Source organism: Drosophila serrata, unplaced genomic scaffold, assembly GCF_035046125.1.
Source record: "Drosophila serrata isolate PLE 108 unplaced genomic scaffold, ASM3504612v1 contig_47, whole genome shotgun sequence".
Classification (NCBI taxonomy): Eukaryota; Metazoa; Arthropoda; class Insecta; order Diptera; family Drosophilidae; genus Drosophila; species Drosophila serrata.
This window is the reverse complement of record NW_028256945.1, coordinates 127,147-140,798: the sequence shown is the minus strand read 5'-3', so window position 1 is coordinate 140,798 and position 13,652 is coordinate 127,147. Positions and strand designations below refer to the sequence as shown.

General features: G+C 37.3%; 1 pseudogene across 1 annotated transcript; it reads right to left on the bottom strand.

Moving 5' to 3' along the window:
* Window positions 1-895: 895 nt before the first annotated feature.
* LOC147644969 (uncharacterized) lies at window positions 896-3,242 on the bottom strand (annotated as a pseudogene). Its single transcript, XR_015272522.1, has one exon. The product of XR_015272522.1 is annotated as an uncharacterized LOC147644969 (transcript).
* Window positions 3,243-13,652: the final 10,410 nt, after the last annotated feature.

Here is a 13,652-nt window from a genome sequence, read left to right as displayed (position 1 = left end):
ATACGGTTGCAACCGAACGAAGTGTCTGGCTTTCGGCAAGGTGACTTTTAGGATACTTATCAGTAAAGTATGTAAAAACTGAGTTTTATACTTTAACTTTATGCTTTAACACAATTTTCCACATCTTTATTACCTGATATAGGTAATATATAAAAATATAGTTTATCGTATCGCTCTCAACTGATGAGATTCAATAAATAACAAAGAAAATTAAATTATCTGGGGGCATATAAAACATAAATCACGGGAGAGACAAAGTTTGCCGTACCAGCTTGTAAATAATTCAAATTATCTAAAAAGGACTTTACGGAAAGTGTTCTTAATTCCCAGTGCAATTCCTAATTAAAGTCCTCCCTCTCCAAGCATTTGGTTCTTTCTTCACTACTGGTTCATCCAGTTCATTTCCTGGGTGCCGTCTGCGATAGTATCCAGACCTAAGTTCTTCATCTCGTCTGCCGGCTACCTACTACTGTTGCCGCGATTTGTTTTTTTTAATTGGTACGTTATGGTAGCATTTTGTTTTAAAATTATTTGTTGTTGATCTGTATTATCTTTAGACTGTTCTCAACTTATGTACGCACTGCGATACAAACAAAAGTTGTTCACATATTTTATTATTGCCCTTGCAGGGTATTATAGTTTCAGTCAGAAGTTTGCAACAACCGAGTCGATCTAGCCCATCTGTCGGTTTCTACGTCAACTACTCTCTCAGTTTTTAAGCTATCTGAATGAAACGTTGCAGTTGGTTTTCTATACACTCTCACTCATCTATAGCTGACATAGAAACGATCAAACAATTTTTTTTTCAACAGATTTGAATCAAATTTGGGATAACCCCATTGTTTATGGGGAAGACAACGAATTTGCCACCCTTTAGCAATAATTAACTCTCGAATTAGGTTGATTAAACGCTGTGTATATTTTCGTTTTCACTTCTCTGGTCGGAGCTGCAACTAACGACCGACTTATTGAATTCAACATATATATAATCTTAAAATGTAGCTTAGCATAGATAAGGCGACAGAAGAAGAAGAGAGAGAGAGAAATAGATAAACAAAGAGAAGAGCTAAGAGCGCAGCAGGTGCGGCCATACACCCATGCGCGCATGATTAGGCGCTCTCGGTCTGCTCTGAACATACTCCCCCCGTTGGAAGAGGTACTGTTCCAACTTCATCGGCATCGTGGGGCAGAACGGCTAGCTTGGCGATTTTGTGGCCTCCAATTGGCCAACAACTTTTCAAGAAGGCAGCTGGCTTTCCTACGGCAGCAAGTGTGCCACCATCAAAATGATTCGTAGGATCCTTGACGACGGCAGCTGAGACAGACTCAGGAGTTGACGCACTCGGCAGCCCTCCAGACACGATCCAACCAAATTTGGTGTTCTGAAGGGTTGGCAACGCGCTACCCAAATGAATTTGTCCCGTAGCCATTATTTTAAAGAAGAGTCCAGCACCAATTATAAGATCTATTCGATCTGATTGATTGAAGTGAGGATCAGCGAGCGATATATTTTGCGGAATTTTCCATGATGTTGCATTTATGTTGAAATGAGGCTGATAATCAGCGATACTGTTCGTTACAACCGCGGAGAATGAAGCACGATAGCTTGCCTCCCGGGATTGCGCTACAATGTCGACTGCCGTATCGGAATTCAGAGAGGATTCCCCAATCCCAGAGAAAAGGGTATGCGACTTCCGATGATTTAAATTGAGCTGATTCGCTAGGCGAGAAGTTATGAAATTTATCTGAGATGAGATGAGATGAGATGAGGCATAAATTCTCTAGCCTCATTCCTTACATAGATAATAGCGGTTGGAAGCAACACGTAATCAACAGGCAAAATATCTGTGGGGCTTGGTGGAGGGTTCGATGAACGGTGATTAGGTTGGGATGATGAATGCGATGATGAATGTTATGATGCTAATGCTGATGAAAATGATGTTGATGGCTGAGAGTTGGGAAATGGATCGGATGATAGAGATGAGGCGGTGGATGGTACAGATGGGTCCTGATTAAAATGCAACAATGAATGGTGCTTCATACGACAGTATCTGCAGTGTGTTGACTTGCATTGCTGTGAACTATGCCCCTTACGCAAACAATTGAGACACAGGTGCAACTTCTTTGCTTCTCTAAATCGAAGATTCGGGCTGAAACTTAGAAATCGAGAGCATTTTGGCAAATAATGATCCCTCGCATTACAAAACGTACATAGGGGAAGATTTGAGCTACCAACTGAAGCAATGAAGCTATACCCATGCAGGGCTTTTCCCACCTGCCGGCTTGGTGTTTGATCCGAATTTTCCATAATCCTACACCTCCTTTGCAAGAACGACTCCATAGAATCCCACGTAGCTAGGTTGTTGATGGACAAATCCTCTTCCCATTTTTCCCGCGTCCTCTGATCGAGCTTCCGTGCGACAATGTGAATCAGCAATCCGTCCAAGATTTGTTGCGTAGTGGCCAGGGTACGGATTGCTCGCAGATGCGAATTCATGGAATCGCTTAACTCCCGAAGACCCTTGGTGGATCAATTCTCGACACCTTTTAAACCAAATATGGCCTGCACGTGTGCCTGAAAAGGTAGAACCTTATTATCAAATCGATTTTTGAGTAAGTCCAAAGCCTTTCTACAATTGGCATTCGAGGGCTTAAGCGAACGTATGGTCTCTAGAGCCACGCCACCTAAACTTGACCTTAGATATTGTAATTTTTTAATATCACTTAGCTCGTCATCATTTCCGATGACCGTGCTGAACGTCGCAATAAAATCCGGCCAATCAGAGTAGGATCCATGGAACCGAGCTATCTCCAAAATTGGCAATCGAGGCTTCCTAGATCGGAATGAAAGATCCGAATGGTTAGTAATGTCTATGGATGTTGAATTTGCAGCGGTTGCAGCCGGCAATTGCGATTTGCGAAGCGCCGCTAAACCTCGATTTATCTTCGCCTTCACATCCATGAACGCCGTGGAGAACTTAATCCGATGGTCGCTTGCTATCTCCGAAAAGTCCAATTTTTTCCAGCGAAGTCTGTGCGGAATCAAAGGCCAAATTTAATGAATTAATCCACTCCAGTCGCGCCAGTAAATCAGCTTCATCAAACTGATCTACAGTCTCCGGATTTATGTAATAATTCATCGAGCTCAATTGCCGCAAAAGGGATTGGGCCTTGGCTCGGTAGAAGTCCACGTCACTTGGCGGCTCATTTTGATGCTGAACCGAATTTTCCGTATTAGACATCTTTATTTTCTCACGCGAAAAGAATTAATAAAGGGAAAATGTCTGACCGCTTCGGTATATAAGAACCCGTTTAGTTTTCACCGCGCAAATTAGAGGTTAATCAGCGTCACCGAGATGCAACGGAACCTCGACAATGTTGTTGTTGTAATTGTCTGCCTCGAAACAGCGGAGTTTTGGCACACGCACGTCTATGCTATATATGCATAGGTATATATATGTTCAATACGCGCTATTAACGACGCTTAAGCGCGAGCCACCTTTCTCTACAATATTTGGCACAACACAGCTTTTGTTTATCAGGGTGATTTAAACGAAAATCAGTGGCCGGCTATATGCACTCTGCTTGTTATGTACAAGGTATGTGTGTATGTGAGTTTGCTTGTGTGCTTATGACCGAATGCCAGTAAGCGACAGCGAAGCAAAGCGATTTGTTTAAACGATATTAAACAACGAACACAGGGTTGCAGGCTCCGAACTAAAGAATCACGTCGGGGTCACGAATATGTTTATGGGGAAGACAACGAATTTGCCACCTTTTAGCAATAATTAACGCTCGAATTAGGTTGATTAAACGCTGTGTATATTTTCGTTTTCACTTCTCTGGTCGGAGCTTGTTGAATTCAACATATATAATCTTAAAATGTAACTTAGCATAGATAAGGTGACAGAAGAAGAAGAGAGAGAGAAATAGATAAACAAAGAGAAGAGCTAAGAGCGCAGCAGGTGCAGCCATACACCCATGCGCGCATGATTAGGCGCTAGCGGTCTGCTCTGAACACCCATTATATTATATATGTAAAGTTAATCATATCTTTTGATTTGTTTTAAATTTTATAAATATCTGACTACTATATCACATACATATATACTAATATATGTATACTATATCATGGTTAGTCATATCTTTTAATCATTCAAACAGACGTGTTTTTCCTTGCGCTCTCGATTTGTGTTATACATATTTTGCATTAAGTCACCGGGGTTAAACTAAATCTTCTACTCACTTCGCGTGTGCATGCAGCGATTCTCAACTGTGTTCTTTATTGAGTTTGTTTCTCAATTTTTAATTGAGCTGCTAGTGCTTTTGCATATTTCGCATTCCCTTTTTTATTTTTAATTAATTTGAATCAACTTTCCATTTATATTGAGATGACAGTAAGTGTGTGTGTTATTAGTTTTATTTAATAATGTTGCCAGCAGTGGTGCCGCTTTCATAGTTAAATCATTTCTGAATTTTAACAAAGATATGTATGTTATATCTAGAACCGTGCAACTGCGCTGCCAAAATCGTCGGCAGCGGAGCGCTTGCCTTATGTATCATCATTTGCTCCTCGCTGCTGACAGTGGGTAGCTCAAAAGAGTTGGATGTACATACATGCTAGTGTAAATCGAATCGTGGGAATGCTGACTTCTGCATTTATTGTCGTCAAGGCAGGGCTCGGGTGATCGTATTTCTGTCAGATCGAAGCAAGCCTTGCATTTATTTAAACATTGCAACAAAGTGTTACAGTGTGTGTCCCTTAAGTACTTTTGGTACAGTGGGTATTAGTTGTTTATGTACATACTACACTTTCCTTCTTTTTCGTGCTGGCTCTAGCCGCTCTCTCGTGCTGGCTCTAGAGCCAGCAGCTCTCTCATACGAATAAAGCAACATGGCGTGACTCTAAATACCGATTTCGTGGTTGAATTTATTAATTTAATTTAATGCATATTACATACATTACATATTTTTACATTTATTTTATTGTATTTTTATAATTTATGTAAATATTTATTTATATATTTATATATATATATATACATATATATTATTTCTGAGTCAATTGAATTAAATAATTATAAATTCTTATATAAATATGATTTAAATGGTTTTTTTTTTTTTATAAAAATAATAATATATAATACTAGCGGCCCGTCCCGGCTTCGCACGGGCATTAAACATTACATTTAGATTTGTCAATTTTAACACATTCATAATAATAATAATAATATGACACAAATTCATCCTTTATTATTATTTTTTTTTTTTCAATTATTGAGGTCATAACCCTAAAAGAAAATACATTTATTTTGTTAGAGCTTCTCTGTAAACAATATTTGATGTTGTTTTATTTTGTGGCAGCAAAATAAATTGATTTTCAGGGGCTCCGACTCGCGATAGACCAACATACAGTTGACCATGAGTAAAACATTTCTCTCGCAGATCGATCCCTACTAATTCGAAGGTTTGGCCTTGGGACTTGTTAATTGTTAATGCGAAAGATGTTTTTACCGGAAATTGAAGCCGTTTAAATGGGATTGGCAGATCAGTTGGGATCATCGGTATCCTCGGTATATGAGCTAGTTGACCACCTGCTGGGCCATTTTTGTAGCGGTGGTATTTTAATATCTTTTTTTCAATAAAAAAACGCTTATTGTGACATGACTGTAATAGTTAGAGATATGCTGCCGCTGATTTTTTGTAGATAATGGTGTGTTGTAAAAAAATGTAGTATATCATTTTGTTCTAGTTTTTTGATATTTTTTTAACACCTTGGATTACGTTATCGTAATTTTAGTAAGGATGCCAATTTTTTTTTTCAATGAAATATAGTATATATGTGATGTCACTCAGGAATGATGTAGCTTTCCAACAGTGAAAGAATTTTTCAAATCTGCCAAGTACTTTCGGAGCCTATTCAATTCATACAAACAAACAAAAAATCAAACCTTTCCTCTTTATGTATATGTATGTATAGATATATAGATATATGTTTAATAATTCAAATATATAATATACATACATATTTGTATTAATCTGTATGTACATAATATGTAAATAACCCATTTTTAGTATTTGATATTAAAATAAAATTTAGATGATGTTCTGTAATTCAAATTTGTTTTGATTTGCACGCCCGAGCAAGAAAAGCTTGAGCAAGAAAAGCGCGCCAATGCTTTGTTTTCCCCCTTTTGTTTCTCTTCTTGCGTTCGCTAAAAGCCTACAGCAGCACAGAGTGCCAATTAATAAGATTATTTATTATTCAAACGCTTTCTTATCAAATAATATCTAACCCGTTGCATTTGTGACATAAACTTTAATAAATGAGTGTAAAAATTGTGCAAATTAGTGGTAAAAATGGCAACAACAATGACAACTTTTTTCGTGCTGTTGCTGCTATGGACACAGGTTTGAGTTTTAGCATTATTTGTTGTTTAGTTGTTGTTAATAAGGCCATTTGAAAGCCCTTATGACAATGGCAGATAAAAAGAGAACACAAATCAGTGGAAACAAGTGCAGCCTGCCCCACTGCCAAGAATCCAGGCGCTATTTCCCTGTCCCTAAATTGTTTAGATTTCCAGAGAAAGACCCAGAAATTCTAATGAAATGGGTAGAAAAATTCAATTTTAGTGAGGATTTTGTGGCGAACACTTCATCACTGTTATGTACAAGGTATGTGTGTATGTGAGTTTGCTTGTGTGCTTATGACCGAATGCCAGTAAGCGACAGCGAAGCAAAGCGATTTGTTTAAACGATATTAAACAACGAACACAGGGTTGCAGGCTCCGAACCAAAGAATCACGTCGGGGTCACGAATATGTTTATGGGGAAGACAACGAATTTGCCACCTTTTAGCAATAATTAACGCTCGAATTAGGTTGATTAAACGCTGTGTATATTTTCGTTTTCACTTCTCTGGTCGGAGCTTGTTGAATTCAACATATATAATCTTAAAATGTAACTTAGCATAGATAAGGTGACAGAAGAAGAAGAGAGAGAGAAATAGATAAACAAAGAGAAGAGCTAAGAGCGCAGCAGGTGCAGCCATACACCCATGCGCGCATGATTAGGCGCTAGCGGTCTGCTCTGAACACCCATTATATTATATATGTAAAGTTAATCATATCTTTTGATTTGTTTTAAATTTTATAAATATCTGACTACTATATCACATACATATATACTAATATATGTATACTATATCATGGTTAGTCACATGGTAGAATTATACAAGGTAGTCTCGTCGGCAAAAGCACTCCGCTATTCATTACTCACAACAAGTGCGAGTGAGAGGAGTCTGCGAAGTAAGTGCGAGTGAAACGACAAAAGAGCTTTTAGTTTAGCCCTTAGATGGTCCATGGGGGTTAAATTGTTCATACATAGTAAAAAGAGTTGAAGTGTTTTATAACTTAATTTTTAATAGTTTGGAATTTGACATTAATCTTTGTTTTTGTTTTTGTAAAGCTATTTTTTTGTTTAAATTCTTAATTTTAAAATATATCCGAATCTTAAAGTAAAATTTTTTTATATCTAAATTAATGTTTATGTTCTTAGCAGAACGACATCGCACACAAGGGTTAATAGTAAGAAAAAAATCTTCCGCACACAACCTTTCTGCTTGACAAACACGAACGCACTGAAAATAAGCCGAACGGTTAGGCAGCCGACGAGACTACCTTGTATAATTGTATCATGGTTAGTCATATCTTTTAATCATTCAAACAGACGTGTTTTTCCTTGCGCTCTCGATTTGTGTTATACATATTTTGCATTAAGTCACCGGGGTTAAACTAAATCTTCTACTCACTTCGCGTGTGCATGCAGCGATTCTCAACTGTGTTCTTTATTGAGTTTGTTTCTTAATTTTTAATTGAGCTGCTAGTGCTTTTGCATATTTCGCAATCCCTTTTTTATTTTTAATTAATTTGAATCAACTTTCCATTTATATTGAGATGACAGTAAGTGTGTGTGTTATTAGTTTTATTTAATAATGTTGCCAGCAGTGGTGCCGCTTTCATAGTTAAATCATTTCTGAATTTTAACAAAGATATGTATGTTATATCTAGAACCGTGCAACTGCGCTGCCAAAATCGTCGGCAGCGGAGCGCTTGCCTTATGTATCATCATTTGCTCCTCGCTGCTGACAGTGGGTAGCTCAAAAGAGTTGGATGTACATACATGCTAGTGTAAATCGAATCGTGGGAATGCTGACTTCTGCATTTATTGTCGTCAAGGCAGGGCTCGGGTGATCGTATTTCTGTCAGATCGAAGCAAGCCTTGCATTTATTTAAACATTGCAACAAAGTGTTACAGTGTGTGTCCCTTAAGTACTTTTGGTACAGTGGGTATTAGTTGTTTATGTACATACTACACTTTCCTTCTTTTTCGTGCTGGCTCTAGCCGCTCTCTCGTGCTGGCTCTAGAGCCAGCAGCTCTCTCATACGAATAAAGCAACATGGCGTGCCTCTAAATACCGATTTCGTGGTTGAATTTATTAATTTAATTTAATGCATATTACATACATTACATATTTTTACATTTATTTTATTGTATTTTTATAATTTATGTAAATATTTATTTATATATTTATATATATATATATACATATATATTATTTCTGAGTCAATTGAATTAAATAATTATAAATTCTTATATAAATATGATTTAAATGGTTTTTTTTTTTTATAAAAATAATAATATATAATACTAGCGGCCCGTCCCGGCTTCGCACGGGCATTAAACATTACATTTAGATTTGTCAATTTTAACACATTCATAATAATAATAATAATATGACACAAATTCATCCTTTATTATTATTTTTTTTTTTTCAATTATTGAGGTCATAACCCTAAAAGAAAATACATTTATTTTGTTAGAGCTTCTCTGTAAACAATATTTGATGTTGTTTTATTTTGTGGCAGCAAAATAAATTGATTTTCAGGGGCTCCGACTCGCGATAGACCAACATACAGTTGACCATGAGTAAAACATTTCTTTCGCAGATCGATCCCTACTAATTCGAAGGTTTGGACTTGGGACTTGTTAATTGTTAATGCGAAAGATGTTTTTACCGGAAATTGAAGCCGTTTAAATGGGATTGGCAGATCAGTTGGGATCATCGGTATCCTCGGTATATGAGCTAGTTGACCACTTGCTGGGCCAGTGATAATAGTTGCTACTATTAAATTTTCCTTTAACTCCTTAATAAGCAGCCTCGTCCCATTACACATGCTCGGAGGGTTTAAATTTCTTAAAAGCATGATTGGGATTCCGATTTTTAACGTCAATTCATGGGGTGGCAGTCCAGAAGGGTTCAACGAATTTAAAAATTCCTGTGGATAATGGACTGCATCTTCAATATTCGTTACAGTGTCGATCGATTTGTATGTTTTTGTTTGGCCGGGGACTTTTTGAACAATCAGATTATTTATTTCATTGACAGTATCATTCTTAGGTGATACTGTAGCCCGAGAACACAGCTAATGGAAGTCTCTTTCGTGCGAATTCTCGATATCAGGGTATACAGAATCTATTAAGTTTTCCAAATTATGGAGTATTTGGCCTAGAGACTCATCCAGAAGAATGTCACAATGACCGCTTAAATTTGGAGTGGGAAAAATTCCTTCCCCAAGTTTTAGCAGTTGCTGTGGGAAATCGCTATAAGTGATTCCATGAAGATGAGCTCTCATATTTGTCCTTAATTTTAATGTTTCAATCGTAGTCCTTATGGGAGACGATTTCAAGCATGCCTTGATGATATCTGCTCGCGTGCCTCTGTTAATAACGGGGAGAGTCTGTCGAAAATCTCCAGCAAATACAAAAGTAATCCCGCCCATGACTGCAGAGGAGTTCCTTAGATCCTGTAAGGTTCTGTTCACGGCCTCTATATGTGCTCTATGGCTCATCGTGCATTCGTCCCACATAATCAATGAGGCGTCTTGTAGTAATTTACCAATAGGTCAATTTTTGCGGATGGAACATGTAGATTGTTGTCCAAGATTGACGGATACAATATTTGATGTTGTTTTATTTTGTGGCAGCAAAATAAATTGATTTTCATTGGCTCCGACTCGCGATAGACCAACATACAGTTGACCATGAGTAAAACATTTCTTTCGCAGATCGATCCATACTAACTCGAAGGTTTTGCCTTGTGACTTGTTAATTGTTAATGCGAAAGATGTTTTTACCGGAAATTGAAGCCGTTTAAATGGGATTGTCATATCATTTTGGATCATCGGTATCCTGGGTATATGAGCTAGTTGACCACCTGCTGGGCCATTTTTGTAGCGGTGGTATTTTAATATCTTTTTTTCAATAAAAAAACGCTTATTGTGACATGACTGTAATAGTTAGAGATATGCTGCCGCTGATTTTTTGTAGATAATGGTGTGTTGTAAAAAAATGTAGTATATCATTTTGTTCTATCATCAATAGTTTTCGCAGCGCACGCGATGTAAGTGTTTTTTGATATTTTTTTAACGCCTTGGATTACGTTATCGTAATTTTAGTAAGGATGCCAATTTTTTTTTTCAATGAAATATAGTATATATATAGTCACTCAGGAATGATGTAGCTTTCCAACAGTGAAAGAATTTTTCAAATCTGCCAAGTACTTTCGGAGCCTATTCAATTCATACAAACAAACAAAAAATCAAACCTTTCCTTTTTATGTATATGTATGTATAGATATATAGATATATATTTAATAATTCAAATATATAATATACATACATATTTCTGTAATTCAAATTTGTTTTGATTTGCACGCCCGAGCAAGAAAAGCTTGAGCAAGAAAAGCGCGCCAATGCTTTGTTTTCCCCCTTTTGTTTCTCTTCTTGCGTTCGCTAAAAGCCTACAGCAGCACAGAGTGCCAATTAATAAGATTATTTATTATTCAAACGCTTTCTTATCAAATAATATCTAACCCGTTGCATTTGTGACATAAACTTTAATAAATGAGTGTAAAAATTGTGCAAATTAGTGGTAAAAATGGCAACAACAATGACAACTTTTTTCGTGCTGTTGCTGCTATGGACACAGGTTTGAGTTTTAGCATTATTTGTTGTTTAGTTGTTGTTAATAAGGCCATTTGAAAGCCCTTATGACAATGGCAGATAAAAAGAGAACACAAATCAGTGGAAACAAGTGCAGCCTGCCCCACTGCCAAGAATCCAGGCGCTATTTCCCTGTCCCTAAATTGTTTAGATTTCCAGAGAAAGACCCAGAAATTCTAATGAAATAGGTAGAAAAATTCAATTTTAGTGAGGATTTTGTGGCGAACACTTCATCACTGTTTTTATGCCAAGATAATTTCTGCCCAGATGATATTGGGATAAAATATCTGAGGCGAGGAACAATCCCAGACCGCAATCTAGTAAAAGATTACAGTTGTGATAATGCTGAAACAGATTTTAATGCTGTAAGCTTCCCTCCACTAAAAAGACACCGCTCACAGTCACCTGCTGAAATTTGTCGTCAGTGCCATAAAAGCACAAAAACTTTAAAATGTTAAAAAAAAAATATATATATTTTGCCTTCAGAAAATTGTCTGATAATAGACAAATAAGAATAAAGAAGCTGCAAAAAGAAAATTCGAATTTAAAACGAAAGGTGATTAGGTTAGAGGCAAAGACGCAAAAAAACCTACTTTCTGAAATTGAGAAAATTAACTTAACTGGCTTTTAAAAGAAAAAAAGGGAACAAATATGAGATGGAATGATTCCGAAAAGTTGTTTGATCAGAGCATTTATTCCAGGTCGACGTCAACATATGTATGTTTTTAAGGGACTCTTTGGAATTAAATCTTCCCAGTCCATCGTCTCTCCAAAAGTGGAACAGCATAAAAAATTACAGTCGGGAGACAACGAATGTTTGTACTCAGCCCTTAAAGGAAATGACAGAATCTGAAAAAGAATGCATAATAACTTGTGATGAAGTTGCAATAAAAAAAAAATTTAACATACAATTCCTCAGTTGACGTAATTGATGGCTTAGAGCATTTACTTGAACGCTAAGATAAAATGGGAAGCCACATTTGCGTATTTGTTATAAGGGGTATTTTAAAAAAATTCAAATTTTTATTTTGGGCCAGAAACAAACATTTTGATGTATCTTTCCAAGTGAACGGACGTGTTTTTTTCTTGCGCTCTCGTTTTGTATTAAAGTTTGAATCTAACCACCGGGGTTAACTTAAATTTTCTAATTTGTGTTTATAACTTCCCGTTCACTTCGCGTGTGCATGCAGCTATTCTAATTTCTGTACATAATTGATTTTATTTTCCAATTTAGTTGTGCTGCTAGTGTTAGCTTTTGCATATTTTGCATTAATTTTTGTGCCTTCTTCGTCTAGCTTTTGTTTGCGCCGTCGCAACAGCTAAACGTTTTATCTACCTATCTCCCACGCTTTCTCACTCTCTCGCTTTAGCTGTGCCGCTGCACTTCTTATCTCATCTGATCTCATTCGCTCTCCCGCTCTCTCGCTCTCGCTGTTCATATCTCTGTTGTTATTTTTTCCAAGAACAAGTACAGTGGTAAGTCCTAATAATGTCCGGAAATATTGTCTGTTTCGTCAAAACCTGCAAAAAGGCAATTGCTGCAGGTGACCTTACAATCGGCTGCTGGCTGTGCGACAACTACCCTTAGGTATTTCCTATCAGAATGCAAGAGGCTTACGTAGTAAGCTTCCTAACTTGTATTCTGATAGCCTTTCGTTTGCATCTCAGGTTATTGTGCTCACAGAAACCTGGTTAAAGCCGGAGATTCTGAGCTCCGAAGTTTTTCCAGCTGTGTTCACGGTATATCGGCTAGATCGCCCTATCAGACGCGGGGGTGGAGTTCTTATAGCGGTGGACTCCTCACTCACATCAGAATTATTAACCTTCGAGGAATGCAACGATGTTGAATTCCTCTGTGTGAAGCTATCTATGAAAGGTAGCTCCATTTTTATTACCTGTTCCTACATACCTCCACTGTCGGAACTTCCTATTTATTGGAATCACCTTTCCGCTATTCAGATGGTTTCCAGTAGACTTTTGGATAGAGACCAGTTGGTAGTTCTAGGAGATTTTAATATCCCTGGTGTTATTTGGTGCTCAAATAATTCCACCAATACTCTCCATACACCTACACAACATGACTTTATCACTGGCTTGTTTGACATTTCGCTGTCTCAAGTCAACCATGTGCGAAATTCCGTACAGCGCTTGCTTGATCTTTGCTTTGTCTCTGATCCTGCGAGAGTAAGTTTAGCAAGGGTGGCGCCTCTGACGCAGCCCGAAGATCCTTATCATCCAACTTTCGAAGTGACTCTTGATATTGGGTGTGAGGTACAGAATATTTCTGACCGTCCAGCCAATAAAGTCCTATGTTTTCGCAAAACGGACTTTGAACAGCTGAATAATTTTATAAACGAGTTCAATTGGTCCGATCTATACATGTGCACTGACATGGCAGTTGCCGTGGATATTTTTTACAGTGCCATGAATTCATTTTTTACTGAATGTGTTCCGTTATATTATCCGCCAAGCTCGAATAAACCGCCGTGGTTTACTAAAGCGTTGAGCCGACTTAAAAATAAAAAATATAGACTGTATGCTAAATGTAAATTCACCGGTTCTCAATCTGCCCTTTCATCTTATTTATCA